At 39.2% G+C, this 13,367-nt stretch overlaps 1 protein-coding gene across 8 annotated transcripts in view; it reads left to right on the forward strand.

Annotated features, from left to right (window-relative positions):
- BEGAIN (brain enriched guanylate kinase associated) overlaps window positions 1-13,367 on the forward strand; it is a 150,640-nt gene that overhangs the window by 64,191 nt on the left and 73,082 nt on the right. The window lies entirely within an intron of this gene.

Below are 13,367 nucleotides of genomic sequence, written 5' to 3' on the forward strand. Positions count from 1 at the left end.
CTGGGAAACCCATTCAGAAGCAAGGTTATTAAGTCCTCAGACCCAGGAAGTCCCCCAAACCTCAGCCACTCAGTCTTGTTCGGGTTGAACCTGACTCTGATCCTCCCCATCCAGGCCCCTACAGGTTTCAGACATAGCAAGAGCACCTTGACAGCATCACTTGGTCAGCATACAGATGTCTAATTGGGCATTGTCAGTGTACCAGAGCCAACTTGCTTCCCAGAGTCAATGTAGAAGACTTCTTCTCTAACAAGGCTTTGTCCATTAAAGTAGTTACCCCTCCTCCCCTTCCTGTCAACCAGGATTATGTAGCCTGTCAAACATAATTTGAATTGAAATGCATGCTACAGAACCTCAAGAGGCTAAAATATGACAGTTCAAGTCTTCCTTAAATGTCCAGCCTACTTTAGATTCCCTAAGTCATCACTGAATTTGGCAGCTATCCGCCTGCATTTTCTAGTCTGAGCAGAGTCATTTATCTTCCTCAGGCCTACAGCTTCACCTCTCTCAGATATATAACCCTCAAGAAAGTCTCTTCAGCAAAACCAGATATCTTGTTAATAAAAACTAGCAGAGTGTTTGAAAGACTCCAGATCAACTTAGCAATGAAATTTTCTCTGATTAAAGGCCTGCCTTGGTACTTCAAGCTCTTTTTCTGACTTCATTCTCTTGCCTTGGGAGTCATTTATAAGTGACACATTTACACACCACTAAAGTATTATTGGAAATCTCAAAACAGATAAGAGAAGTCAGCGTTGTGGATCATCTCCTCTCAGCACAATCTCAGGAGAGTGGCCAAAGCTGAATGGAAGAACATACACTTTGCATGCAGAATGTCCAGATTTCAATATCCAGTATCCGCAGGTACAAATGAGAAAAGCCCTTCCTGAAATCCTGGAGAATTGACACCAGTCAGTGTCAGTGGTTTCCTGTGTTGGCTTCATAAGGTTGAAAAGGACCATATAGGCCACTGAGTCCAACTCCAATCCCAAAGTAGGAATCCAAATGAAAGCATCCCCAACATATAGTTGTCCAACCTCCGTTTGAACACATTCAGTAAAGTGGAGCTCACCATCTGCCTTGGAGTTGATTTCACCATCAAATTATTCTTACTCGTTGGTACTTTTTTCTAGTATTGGACTGAAATCATCCTTCCTATCAGTTAAAACCATAATTTTGTGCCCTTCATTCTGGTACAATAGAGAACAAGCCTTGAACTTCTTTGGGGGGACATCCCTTCACTTATTTGAAAAGTGTTATTGTATTCCTGTTTTGTCGTATTTTCTAAACATACCCAGTGCTCTCAGTAAAACTTGGTTTTTAATCCCCTGCTTATTACTGCTGTCCTTCTTGGCATATGTACAGGTTTCTTTGACTCTTTCTTAAAATCTAGAGCCCAGTACTGGATGCAGTACTCATGCAAGGTACTGAACAAGGTAGAATAAAGTGAAACTCATCTCCATGATTTGGAAACTATTCTTCTATTCATTTTTCTACCATAACTAAGTTGTAAAAAATCTGGATGACTATTAATTGACAGCAAAGAAGTACAGAACACTCTAACTCAGTGTTTCTCAACCTTGGCCACTTTAAGAGGTGTGGACTTCAACTCCCAGAATTCTCCAGCCAGTCATGCGGGCTAGGGAATTCTGGGAGTTGAAGTCCACACCTCTTAAAGTGGCCAAGGTTGAGAAACACTGCTCCAACTGTTTGCTGCCGAACTGGTCATCTGGCTTTTTGCAGCCTAGGTATGATGATTTATGCAACCTAAAATTACATTTGCCTTTTCAGCAACAATGTCTTGCTAGTGATACATACTCACTTTCAGTGCCAATATATTTTTCTCATATACTGTTACTTAGCCTGGCATCCTCTGTGCTGTATCTTTCAAATTGATTTTCTCCCTAAGTGATTAGCTTTGAATTTGTCTCTATTAATTTCATTGTGTTATTTTTCAAATCACTATCCTAAACTGTCAATATTATTTTTAACTTTGTGTCTGCCTTTTAGAATATTAGCTCTTCACCCAGTTCTGCATCATCTGTAAATTTGTTAAGCATTTCTTCCACTTCTTCATCAAAGTCATTAATTATGAAAATGTTGAAGGATACTTGGCCAAGTATGAAACTGTAGCACCTCACTTGATACTTCACTCCCATTTGATGAGCTCTCACCAAGTGGTTTTCAAGCCAGCTGTGGATCCATGTAATAGGCATACTATTCATCCTATAAATAACTGACTTGCTAATCAGAATGTCATGAGAAGCTACTCTGTCAAATACTTCTAGTAATCACTGCATTGTTTTCAAGGTTCTTAAAAGAGCATCCCTCTTGAATCTTTCCAGGTATTGATGTCAGACTGGCTGGTTTATGTTAGACTGGCTGCATTTCTACTGCAAAACATCACTTTTCTGACTACCCAAAGTTCTTATATTTGTTTTCACCACATTCTGAACTGCCACCTTATAATTTTTTTTTCCTTATAAAATGACAAAACTGAAAGCCTACTGATTTGTCTAAGGTCACCCAATTGTTTGATGGCTGAATTGCAATTTGGACTGGAACCTTCAGTCCAGTTTATTCTTTTGGCTATTTCCCGATGTATTCCCAGTTCAGACAAGAGGGAATGACTGTCAAAATTAAAAGTGCAGGTCCATGGATAGTTCATTGTGACACAGTTACACACACAAAGAATGTTCATTCTGTTTACTTTTCCCATTTCTGGAGGATTTCTTGAGTTCAAGGTCATATTCTGGGGTCCTGGGTGAATGAGGCAAGGATTCTGGCCACTGGCATTGCTGCTGCCACCACCTTTTCCTGCTTTCAAACATTTCCTCCTCAAATGCTACTGGGAAGAGAAATATCTGTTTGAAAATAATATATATTTATTAGGAAACATACTACGGCAAAAAGATTTAGGAGCAAGGCCAAAAGGAGGAAAATGTCACTTCCGCTAATTAAAAAAACAAAAAGACAAATACAGTTTAAGCCCGGCAGCTAGTAAACATTTACATAGACTTAGGCTATCTGTAGCAAGGTACAAGAGTACAGCAACCTCGAATGCTACTGGGAAGAGAAATATCTGTTTGAAAATAATATATATTTATTAGGAAACATACTACGGCAAAAAGAAATATGGATGGCTGTAAGTTTTAGAGAAAACAAGTTGGATTCAGTGTAAGTATAACCAAAGGAACAATCAGGAAACTCATCCAAATTGGAGATTTAGCCTCATAGAAAGCTCTGAACACATCCAAAATAAAATCAGACTTCTAGCACTGACTTACTGATTCTTTAGTTACCCTAGAATACTGCAGATCACATGATTAATCCTTTCTTGAGTCCTAGAACATTCTCATGCCATATAATCTGAAGTAGGTCTAGTCTTCTTTTCTCCTTTCTTGGGGAAGTTTCTTAGGACAAAGGCCTCAAACAAAATCTCTCTGGTTATTTAAGCTCCGTAAGGGGAGGGGAATTTTGTTTACATAGGAATTTACCCAAATGCCCTTCCTGGATTTCATTACTAGAGGCAAAGCTATTAGGTTAGGGTGTGTGCCTTCTGATTCAACTGGGATTTCAAAGGCTTTATCTGCCTAAAGCTGAAAGTTGCCTGTGCACAAGTCTGTGTAGTGTTATTCAGGCTAAGATCTGAAAGCATCTTAGTACTTAGTACTCTTGGTACCTTCATAGTAATTTCCATGCATACTTCTCTTTTTGCTCCCTCTTCCCTCTCACCAATCAAGGGGCTGAATTAAAGCTGTGCATTCCGTTGCCACTGGAGGCAATGGAAATTGACAAATTCTGCCTAGAAACAGAAGGTGACCTAATTATTTTTTTTCCTAATACAAACTCCAAGGCTATCTGATGGTGAACTATTGCGAGAGTAGAACATGACCAAGATACAGTATAAACACTTTTCATTTCCTTCCATGAAAAAGGGCTTTTCCAGAGATATCAGATTAATGTAATTTGAACAGAAGACTGGCAAATATCTCTAACCATTTTCCATCTTTATAGGTAGCATAATAAAGAATAAGGTCAGGCAATTAGGTTGAATGAAACAGTAGCTTCCCTCCCAAACAGTTGATGGGAGGGGTTAGAGCTGGGTATATCCTATGAACTATGACATTCCCCCTAAGCTGCTTTGCCATGTTTATTTGAACTGGAAGAGGCAGGTCCATATTGTGATTCCTCTATGCAGAAAAATGGAGGAGCTAATATCTCTGCTTCAGGCAGCAAATGTCTTGGGCCAGTCCTGTTTACAGCTAATTCCCTCTGGGCAGCAAGTCCTGCTATTTCTGAATTTCTTTTTTCTGCATTCCCTGTTTATATTCTGTACATGATAATCAACTAGCAAAGATCAAGTATGGTAGAATATCATGTATGAATATCTAATGCTCATTAATACATATAGCATTACAATTTACTAAATGACCACTTTTTCTTTTTTGATACCATGTACTGCTATAAGATTGAAGTATCCATATTTACATATGCAAGATTTGCATCCACCACAACAGCAGTTATTTTCAGGCATTTCCCCAAACTGAGAATGTCTTCTGCCAAGTGGCTCACTTAGTCTTTAACACACAACTGAAAATTCCTTTAGCTGTCCCTGGCCTTTTAATAAAGGTTTTCTATTATGCTTTACTCTACCGCTGCTGCTACTGCTATAGATTAACCATACTTCCTGCTTTACAAAGCACAGTACTCTTCCTGAAGAAGTCTTTGAAGATTTCAAGGCTGGTCCAGTCTAAATCTGTTTTAGAGACAGAAAACTATAAGAAAGTAGAGTAGGGACATTGTTCATCATCAGCAGGCACTCACAGTATACTGGACAGCCACAGTGATCATCTGATCACTTTCTCACTGGGGTACAGTGCAATACCAGGTGGAAGGGCAGGGTCACCTACACACACCAAGCAATCCTTACTCCTTAGGCCAATGTGTTCTATCCTTTCCATCAATTCAGAATTACCTTGATCTCCTATTATATGATCATTTTTATCTACTGTACCTTTTATAAAAGCCAAAGATTTTGGATATTCTTTATTCTAAGCATAAATGGAGGATACCAGTTTCAAGACAAGACCCAAGTCCCAAGCTTGAGCCAAGGTTTTTGTTGCTTGTTATCTTTCACAAATTAACACTCCCACCCCACCCATGATTAATTTTTATGTGAAGCACAGCAGAATTAGAACTTATTAAGTACTGGTAAAAATACTGTGTCTTAAATGTTAAATATAAGCTTTTTTTAACTAAAACCTGTGCATCATAATTAAAAAAAAATCCTGAGCCTGTTCAGAAGACACACATAAATGTAAAGGTAGTTTGAGACCAGAACTGAATTACATTCATACAAAAATCTTCTGGTTACTTCCCAGAAAAAAGTTGCTTCACTGCTATTGTGAAACAATTAAGAGATATTTATTACTACATTCAGATCTATCATCTGCCTGTCTCCCTGGGTGGTCAGTAGAAATCAGAAGATTAGTGTCCCCTGGAAACAGTTACACTTTCTCATTTAGGGCTGAGGAGATGGCAACATGCAGGGGAGGGTGGTTAGAAACTACTGCTTCTAATGCATTTCTACCTGGCCCTAAAGGAAAGTACAGAAGGCAATGTGATATGTGGTTTGACATCAATAACCTCATTTTCCATCATGGGCAATGAGGTCATTGTTGGCTCACCTTTCAGGGTTTTGACATCTATCCTCTGCCACAGCACTGGTAATGCATGAAATGCAGGGGATAATAAACAGCCAATGAAATGCTTTGTTGTCTGTGTGTGCCAGCTCCAAATGTAGGTGTGTTCTTTCTACAAGATATTTATATAGCAGTGATAAGTGCCCTTGGAATTCTGGCACAAGTGGTTATTTCATTAAAAATTGACCAATCCTGCAAAAATCCCAAAATTGATGGCTTAGGAATAGACATAGAATCATAGAGTTGGATGGGGTCATATAGCCATCAAGTCCAAAGCTCTTTTCAGTGCAGGAATCCAACATCCCCAACAACTATCTAGCTTTTGGTTGGATAACACAACCAAATAAGGAAAGATACCACCCACCTCAATAAGTAGTTCTACTGCTGAATTGCTTTTCCCTGACATTCAGTCCAAATCCACTTTCCTTTAATTTAAGATTATTATTCCATATCCTAAACTCTGGTACAAAAGAGAATGGGTCTTGACCTTCTGTGTAACATCTCGTCAGGTACTTGAAAAGTACTATTGTATCTACTCCCACCCAGTTGTGTTTTCTCAAGGCTATATAAATCCTGTTTCTTTGCTTCCAGAATGAGGCAATAATCCATTTATGTATGAGTATTCTTCTTGCTCTGTTGCTCTCAAGGATAATCTGGCCTTAAGTCTTCATGAATGAAAGTGGACCCAGTGAGTGGAATAGCCTGCTGAATGTAATGCAGCAAATTGTTTCACAACAGATTCCACTCATGATGATTTCATTCATTTCCAAAACCAATCCACAAACCTGGAATGCAATTTAATGGCAGCAGTTTGTTCTTTGTACTTGGCAGCATTTAATAAGTGGTAAGTGAATCATGACTGTCAACACATAATACAAATGTTCTGAATTTTTCTTTATAAAGGCCATCAAAACATTAACTTATCTCCAGAATTATGGGAACCCATGAGTGATTTCTAGTTCAGTCTCTTTAGCAGATATAAGGTACTATAATTTCAAAGAACTGACCACTGGGTTGCCTCAACTGATTGGGCATGGACATTTTCCTGAAATTTAAATGTATATTAGATCCAGAAACTTGCAAACTCAGTACTGAAAATAATTGTTTCCAATATAGTTCCATTCATTCATGTCTAATATTTCCTTGTGAACATTGGGTATTGAGCTTGTACACCAAGCTCAGTAGCTTTTAAAGATTTCTACATTTTGTGCGGTAAAGGTTGTATTTGGGTAAGGGTTATTCTGCATGGAGCTGTCCCTGGTACTGAACAGAATGCATGCACATGACAAATTCTAAAATCAAGACATTTGAGAGCTTGAAAGTAACTGTTGAGAATGGGTTTCTTTTTGGAGTTATACAATTTTTCCTTTGACACTCAACAGTGAGGGCCATTGTAGACCCTAATTTAAAGTATTTTAAATGTAGATAGTTTCTAGCTTCCACAAAAGCATATATGGAATCTGAATTTCTAAATTTCTTTTTGCTGGAAAATATCATTGACATAATTCATAGCTTTGTTGTTTTCCTTGGCTTTTTCTTATTTTTGATATATCCAGACCCAAATTCCAAAGAGTCAATTGTTTTATTATGAAAGTATCAATAAATACATTAGAAAATATAGCAATGAACAGTTCTGCAAATGTTTATAAAATGCAAACATGTATACATTCCAAATGAATAACATGTACACATTCCAAATGAAATATTTAGAGATTGTCCTTTAAATATATTAGGTTCAGTTAGGTCAAAATATAGACCAAAACTTCATATAACCCATCTAAATCAGAAACAGTGATGATCAACTATTTATATGGCTTTAAAAGAGAACTAAGATCTATCATGGCCAATACACTTGATGATTGTTTACTAGCTCCAGAATCACTGGCAGCATGCCTTAAATGCTGTTATTTGGGGTGCAATAGTGGAGGAAAGCTATCACTCTCCTGTTCTGGTTGTGTGTTATCTGGATGCATATATGTGGCCACTGATCCATTAAGGTTTATCTGATGTTCTTACGCCCTTTTGCTGTTCTAGCCACTATTAAATATAGATAAACTACAATGTTTGTTACACCCCAAGTTACATTTTATTCATACTCAAAGGATTTAAGATTCTGGTTGAGAACTTAATCATTGTCATAAAATCAAATCTAAAGTGGGCATGTCTGCAACTTTGTTCTTAAATACCTGGGAGTAAACTTACTGAATTCAGTGAAGCATATTTCGATTGCATAGGTTCAGCTGGGAAAATACACTGTGATTTTGAAAAGACCTCAGCTGCTAAGTTGAGAACTGTTCACTTTAAATTAAAAGTGCAAGCAATCTCACAAATAGTGTTACTGTTTAAACTGCTAGCATGAAATAGTAATTCCATCCAAAAAACAAGGGGGAAAGAAAAACCTTGATTAAGTTGAATAATTATTCTCATTCTTTGGCTCTCTTAATGCTCATCTGCCATGCACAGCAATATCATCTCATTTACTTGCCAAAGCAAAAAAGGATCTCCTAATAGGCAGATGATGACTTCATTCCTGCTGCTCTGTATTATGTTCCCTGGTGTTTCCTGTCCACTGCACCACAAGTCAAATGTGCTTGGCTTGTTCCACTTACTGCAGAGACTTTGGAAAAGAGAAAAACAACAGCCACTAGCAGCTTCAGCTATTCCCATCTAGGGATTAAACCTAATGATATGCCAATATTTTTAGAACCTGAGATGGGATGATTATGCCCCTCAGCCACATAAAGTAGACCTTCCTTTGAGAGAACAAGCTCTCATGTATTTCTTAACTAGCTCCCACCAAATGCCCCAGTGCCAGGTATTAGGTACAACAACTTGATGCAAGAAATAAATCTCATAAGATAAACTGGAGATAATGGATGTTAGCATGAGCATAATATTTCACCATGGAGCATTCCCCTCAAAAAGGGCTGCTCCAGTGTTCAGAAATTGGATTGATTTTGAAACAGGCTATTTTGACCTTGAAGTGAGCTATTCCAAAAGTTCTGAATGCAATCCAACAGTTAATTCAGCCCATTTCAGGATCATAATTTTCCATAATGGAACATTTTCACACCCTTAAATAGGTGCATCAGAAGTTTCTCTGTGAAGCTACTTATGAGCACAGGTAAAACTCATTTCCAGTCCAGTCACATTAACCAGTGAGTAATTCTAGGGATATATGAAAGGTACTCCAGAAACTATACTTTTTGCCTATGGTGAATTGAACTCTGGTTTACTCAATTAAAACAATTATCTGGGTTCACATTATGCACATATACCATGGGCTGGGTCGGGAAAACATATTAGGCTAAAATGGGGTTAGTTAATCTGTCATTCAGTCTGTCTTCTAAATACAACCAGACAGAAATGGGTGGTTGGGCAGATAGATAAACTGCAGAGGATTTATTTCCCTCTCTGATTTGTCTAGACAAGTTAGCTTCTCCAAACCATCAACTGATTGTTTAAGGCAGTGGTGGACAACATTTTTTAATCAATAGCTACATTCTGTCATAACAATGTCTGCAAAAGTACAATTCTTTGAAAATGTTACAGGTCCTTCTCTCCCTCCTCCCCCCACCCCCAAATGCACACCATTGAGGACTGATTATACTTAGTAGCTGTCAAATGCTGCTTGACTCGAGGGAAGATTGAACAGAATGGTTGGAAACCTAAATTGGAGCCAATCCACAGTAAAGTATTTTGTTATAAATCCCATTTGTACACATGAAGCAATCAACTGCCATATTGGGAAATCAGTCTTTATGCATTACAATCCCATACATGTTTACTGAGAAGGAAATCTTAAGTTCATTGGCATTTGCTACATTGTCTATTTTAACTAGCAATTGTTTTCTAAGGCTATAATGTTGGTTTTAGTTTTGATTAAGTTTATTTGATGAATCAATATAACTAGAGCATGGTTAATGGCATAGAGTGTTCTGTGAATTCATCCAATTGTGGCTTGGTCAACAGATCGAGGTTAAGTAAGTCATGATTTATTGCAATGTATAAACTTAGTTTAAGAGTTTAGGAAACAATTGTTCCCGATCTTGCTTCTTCCTACTGTGGCAAAGCTGTATATGGAGGGCAGGAAAGTATTTTTTTCAGTGTCATCAACTGGATTCTAATTTTTAAGGAATTATGTGATTTTGGCTAGGAAACCGTTTTGTTTACCATTCTGCCAATATAAGCTTACGATGAGAACTGGATTTATAATGAAATGAAGTGAAACAGTCACTGTTTCCCAAAGATGGTGCTGTTTGCAGCTTTGAAATTCTCTCTGTAGGAAGGGCGGAGAAGGGAAACTGGGATAAGTGTTTCTTATGAAATTTGGCTTTCCAAATGATAAAACAGCTAAGGCTGGCATAGCACAAGTTCTACATTGTTCAGTGGATGGTACTTTTTTTGTTTTTTTTTAATGTTCGTTACATTGATAAAAGACCAAGCTTTAGAATATCACAGAATATTACTCAGGTACACAGAATTCTGTGCAATTAAAAAAGCCTACTGTTACAAAAATAATGTTGTGTAGCTGTTTGGCATGTAAGATCATATGGGAGTTATACAATTACTACCTTGCTGCTGCCTAATTCATATGGAGTTTTCATTTTGTGTGTTATTTGATTTTATTGTATTTGTTTTTATTCAATTTGTATCATTTAATGTGTTTTATTGTAAACTGTCCAGAGACCTTCAGCTATTGGGTGGTTTTAAAAAATTAATAAATAAAAATAGAAGGATGCCCTCCAATGAAGCTGAATGACAGGAGTTTTGGGTTAGGCAAAACCAAAGTAATTCTTCACCCAGTGCACATATTAAGATTGTAGAAGAAAGAGTAATGGCCACCCACTCAGAAAATTCAAAAGAGGATTAGACATATTAATTGAAGTTTCAGCTCTCAATGGCTACTAGTCAGTTTGTCTTTGAATTCCAGTCACTGAGGAGTGGCAGTGAGAAAGAACTACTGTGCTGTTGTCCTCCTTAGTGGGCTTCTTTTAGGTTTCTGGTTGGCCACTGCTGAAAAGACAGCACTCACCTGGACACTAAACTAATCCACCAGTGTTCTTGTATTTGATGACTATTATTACAAAACAGCCTAGTAATGAACTTTATAGCTGTAATACTGTTCCCATTTATGGGATGCTATATGAACAAGCACCTAGAATATGTAAACCCGCCACCTTCAGACATATAATTTGCCACCTAACATTTCTAAGTTGTTTGTGTACTTTCTCAAAAAGTGTTATTAGGCATTCATAGATTCAGGCTACAGGCTTCACTCAGCATTCACATAGCATACTTCAGTGCATGCAGTTCAATCCACAAAAAGGATATATAGATGAGATCCTGTTTCTAAATAATTTTTCCTTCTTTGGAATAGTTTTCTCCCCCAAAAATAATCTCTTGTAATTATAATATCAATTATTTTTATTAAAATAATAATTTCTAGTTTAAACATATCTTATAAACTATATTATTTTAAATAGCTCTAGCTGAGCTAATTCATTCAGTTTTTGTAAGACATTTTACAAAAAATTTATCAAGAGTTACCATATTCTCTTAGAAATTTGTCCTTAAATGAAATCCAATCCAATCCAATCCAATCCAATCCCTTCCTTTCCTTTCCTTTCCCTGCATGCATCAAGGTTGTCTTGTCTTGTCCATGTCAATGCCATATACATGGATACGACTCAATGCCACACACATGGATCTGTGAATGCTGGGCACTATACTAAGTCAACAGGACACTAAGGACCTTCCTCAAGAACTCAATGGGACTGTGGAAGACAACACTGGGAGTCAACTTAAGACAGCTCGCAGGAGTGGCCATCAGGTGTGGCATATACCAAGGTGATGCATTGTCCCAGCTGCCATTCTGCATAGGCTTGAACCCCCTCAGCCAGATAATTACAAGGACTGGATACAGATACAGGTTCAAGACTGGAACTACCATCAGCCACCTCCTCTACATGGATGACATCAAGCTGTAGGCTAACAGTGAACGAAACATCAACTCGCTGATCCACCTGACATGGATCTACAGTGAAGACATTGGGCAGTCATTCAGACTGGAGAGGTGTAGCTCGATGGTAGTATAGAGAGGGAAGGTAGTTAAGGCCGATGGGATGGAACTACCAGCAGGCCACATAGCAGACATAGAGACCAGCAACAAGTACCTTGGTATCCCACAGTCACATGGGAACCATGAGGAGGAGGCAAGGAAGACAGCAACATCCAAGTACCACCAAAGGATAAGAAAGGTCCTGAAGAGCCAGCTAAATGGGAAGAACAAGATCCATGCCATCAACAAGTATGCCCTGCCAGTCATCAGATACCCTGCCGGTATAGTGAGCTGGCCAAAGGAGGACATGGAGGCTGCCAGTGTGAAGACCTGGAAGCTGCTCACAATGTACAGAGGTTTCCACCCCAAGTCTAACACCCAAAGACTATAAACCAGCCGGGAAAAGAATGGGCAGGGTCTGATGAGCGTCTGTCCTGGATGAAACCCATCCAGTAAGATAAATAAGATCAGTAAGATGGCACCCAAAGATGAGCTGCTGAAAGAATGCCTGAGGCAGCAGCAGACATGGAGAAAAGTTCAAGCAGAGGAAGTGGCATGGGAAAATCCTGCATAGGATATACCATCAACAGATATCTGAGGTGGCGGACATTGGGAAATTGTGATGGACTGGAATGGTGGGAGGGGAGTAAAGAATGTGCTCTCATCTCCAGAGGAGCGAGGAAGAGATAAGCGGAGGAGATTGGCACCTCCCTGAGAAATACCATCGGTATGAACTGGCTAAGCCTGGGAACTGGGCTCCAGTCTGGGAAGATTCCTGTAAATCGCTTGTAGCTAATAAACCTTGCTGGATAATTTCTGTATGGTCTCCTGGATTTCCTTGGGCTAGGCCCGACATCAATCTTCCCAGACTGGAGCCCAGTTCCCAGGCTCAGCCAGTTCATACCAATGGTATTTCTCAGGGAGGTGCCAGTCTCCTCCGCTTATCTCTTCCTCGCTCCTCTGGAGATGAGAGCACACTCTTTACTCCCCTCCCACCATTCCAGTCCATCACAGAAATCCTACCAGTGGCTGGAAAGGGCTGGACTAAAAGACAGCACTGAGGCACTGATCATAGTAGCACAAGAACAGACACTAAGCACCAGATCATAGAAGCAGGGGTCTACCACGCTAGACAGGATCCAAGATGCAGACTATGCAGAGAGGCCTCAGAGACAGTCCAACACATAGTGGCAGGGTGTAAGATGCAGGCAGGAACAGCATACACTGAACGACACAACCAAGCAGGTGGCATTGTGTACAGGGACATCTGCAGAGTGTATGGGCTAGACCTTCCCACGTTCAGATGGGAGATTACATAAAATGTTGTGGAGAATAACAGGGCTAAGATCCTGTGGGACTTCCAGATCCAAATGGACTGGCAGGTACTGGCCAATCAACCAGACATTGTGGTAGTAGACAAAGACCAGAAGACAGTGGTGGTGACAGAAGTAGCGGTGCCAAGTGACAGCAGCATCAGGAAGAAGGAGTACGAGAACCTGGAGAAGTATCAAGGCCTGAAGGAGGAACTAAAGAAAATGTGGAAAGTCAAGGCCAAAGTGGTCCCAGTGGTGGTAGGAGCACTCAGGGTTGTGACTCCTAAG

This window comes from Python bivittatus, unplaced genomic scaffold (genome assembly GCF_059951505.1).
Source record: "Python bivittatus isolate LINGU-HERP-01145 unplaced genomic scaffold, Pbiv_v1 ctg000580_np1212, whole genome shotgun sequence".
NCBI classification, from domain to species: Eukaryota; Metazoa; Chordata; class Lepidosauria; order Squamata; family Pythonidae; genus Python; species Python bivittatus.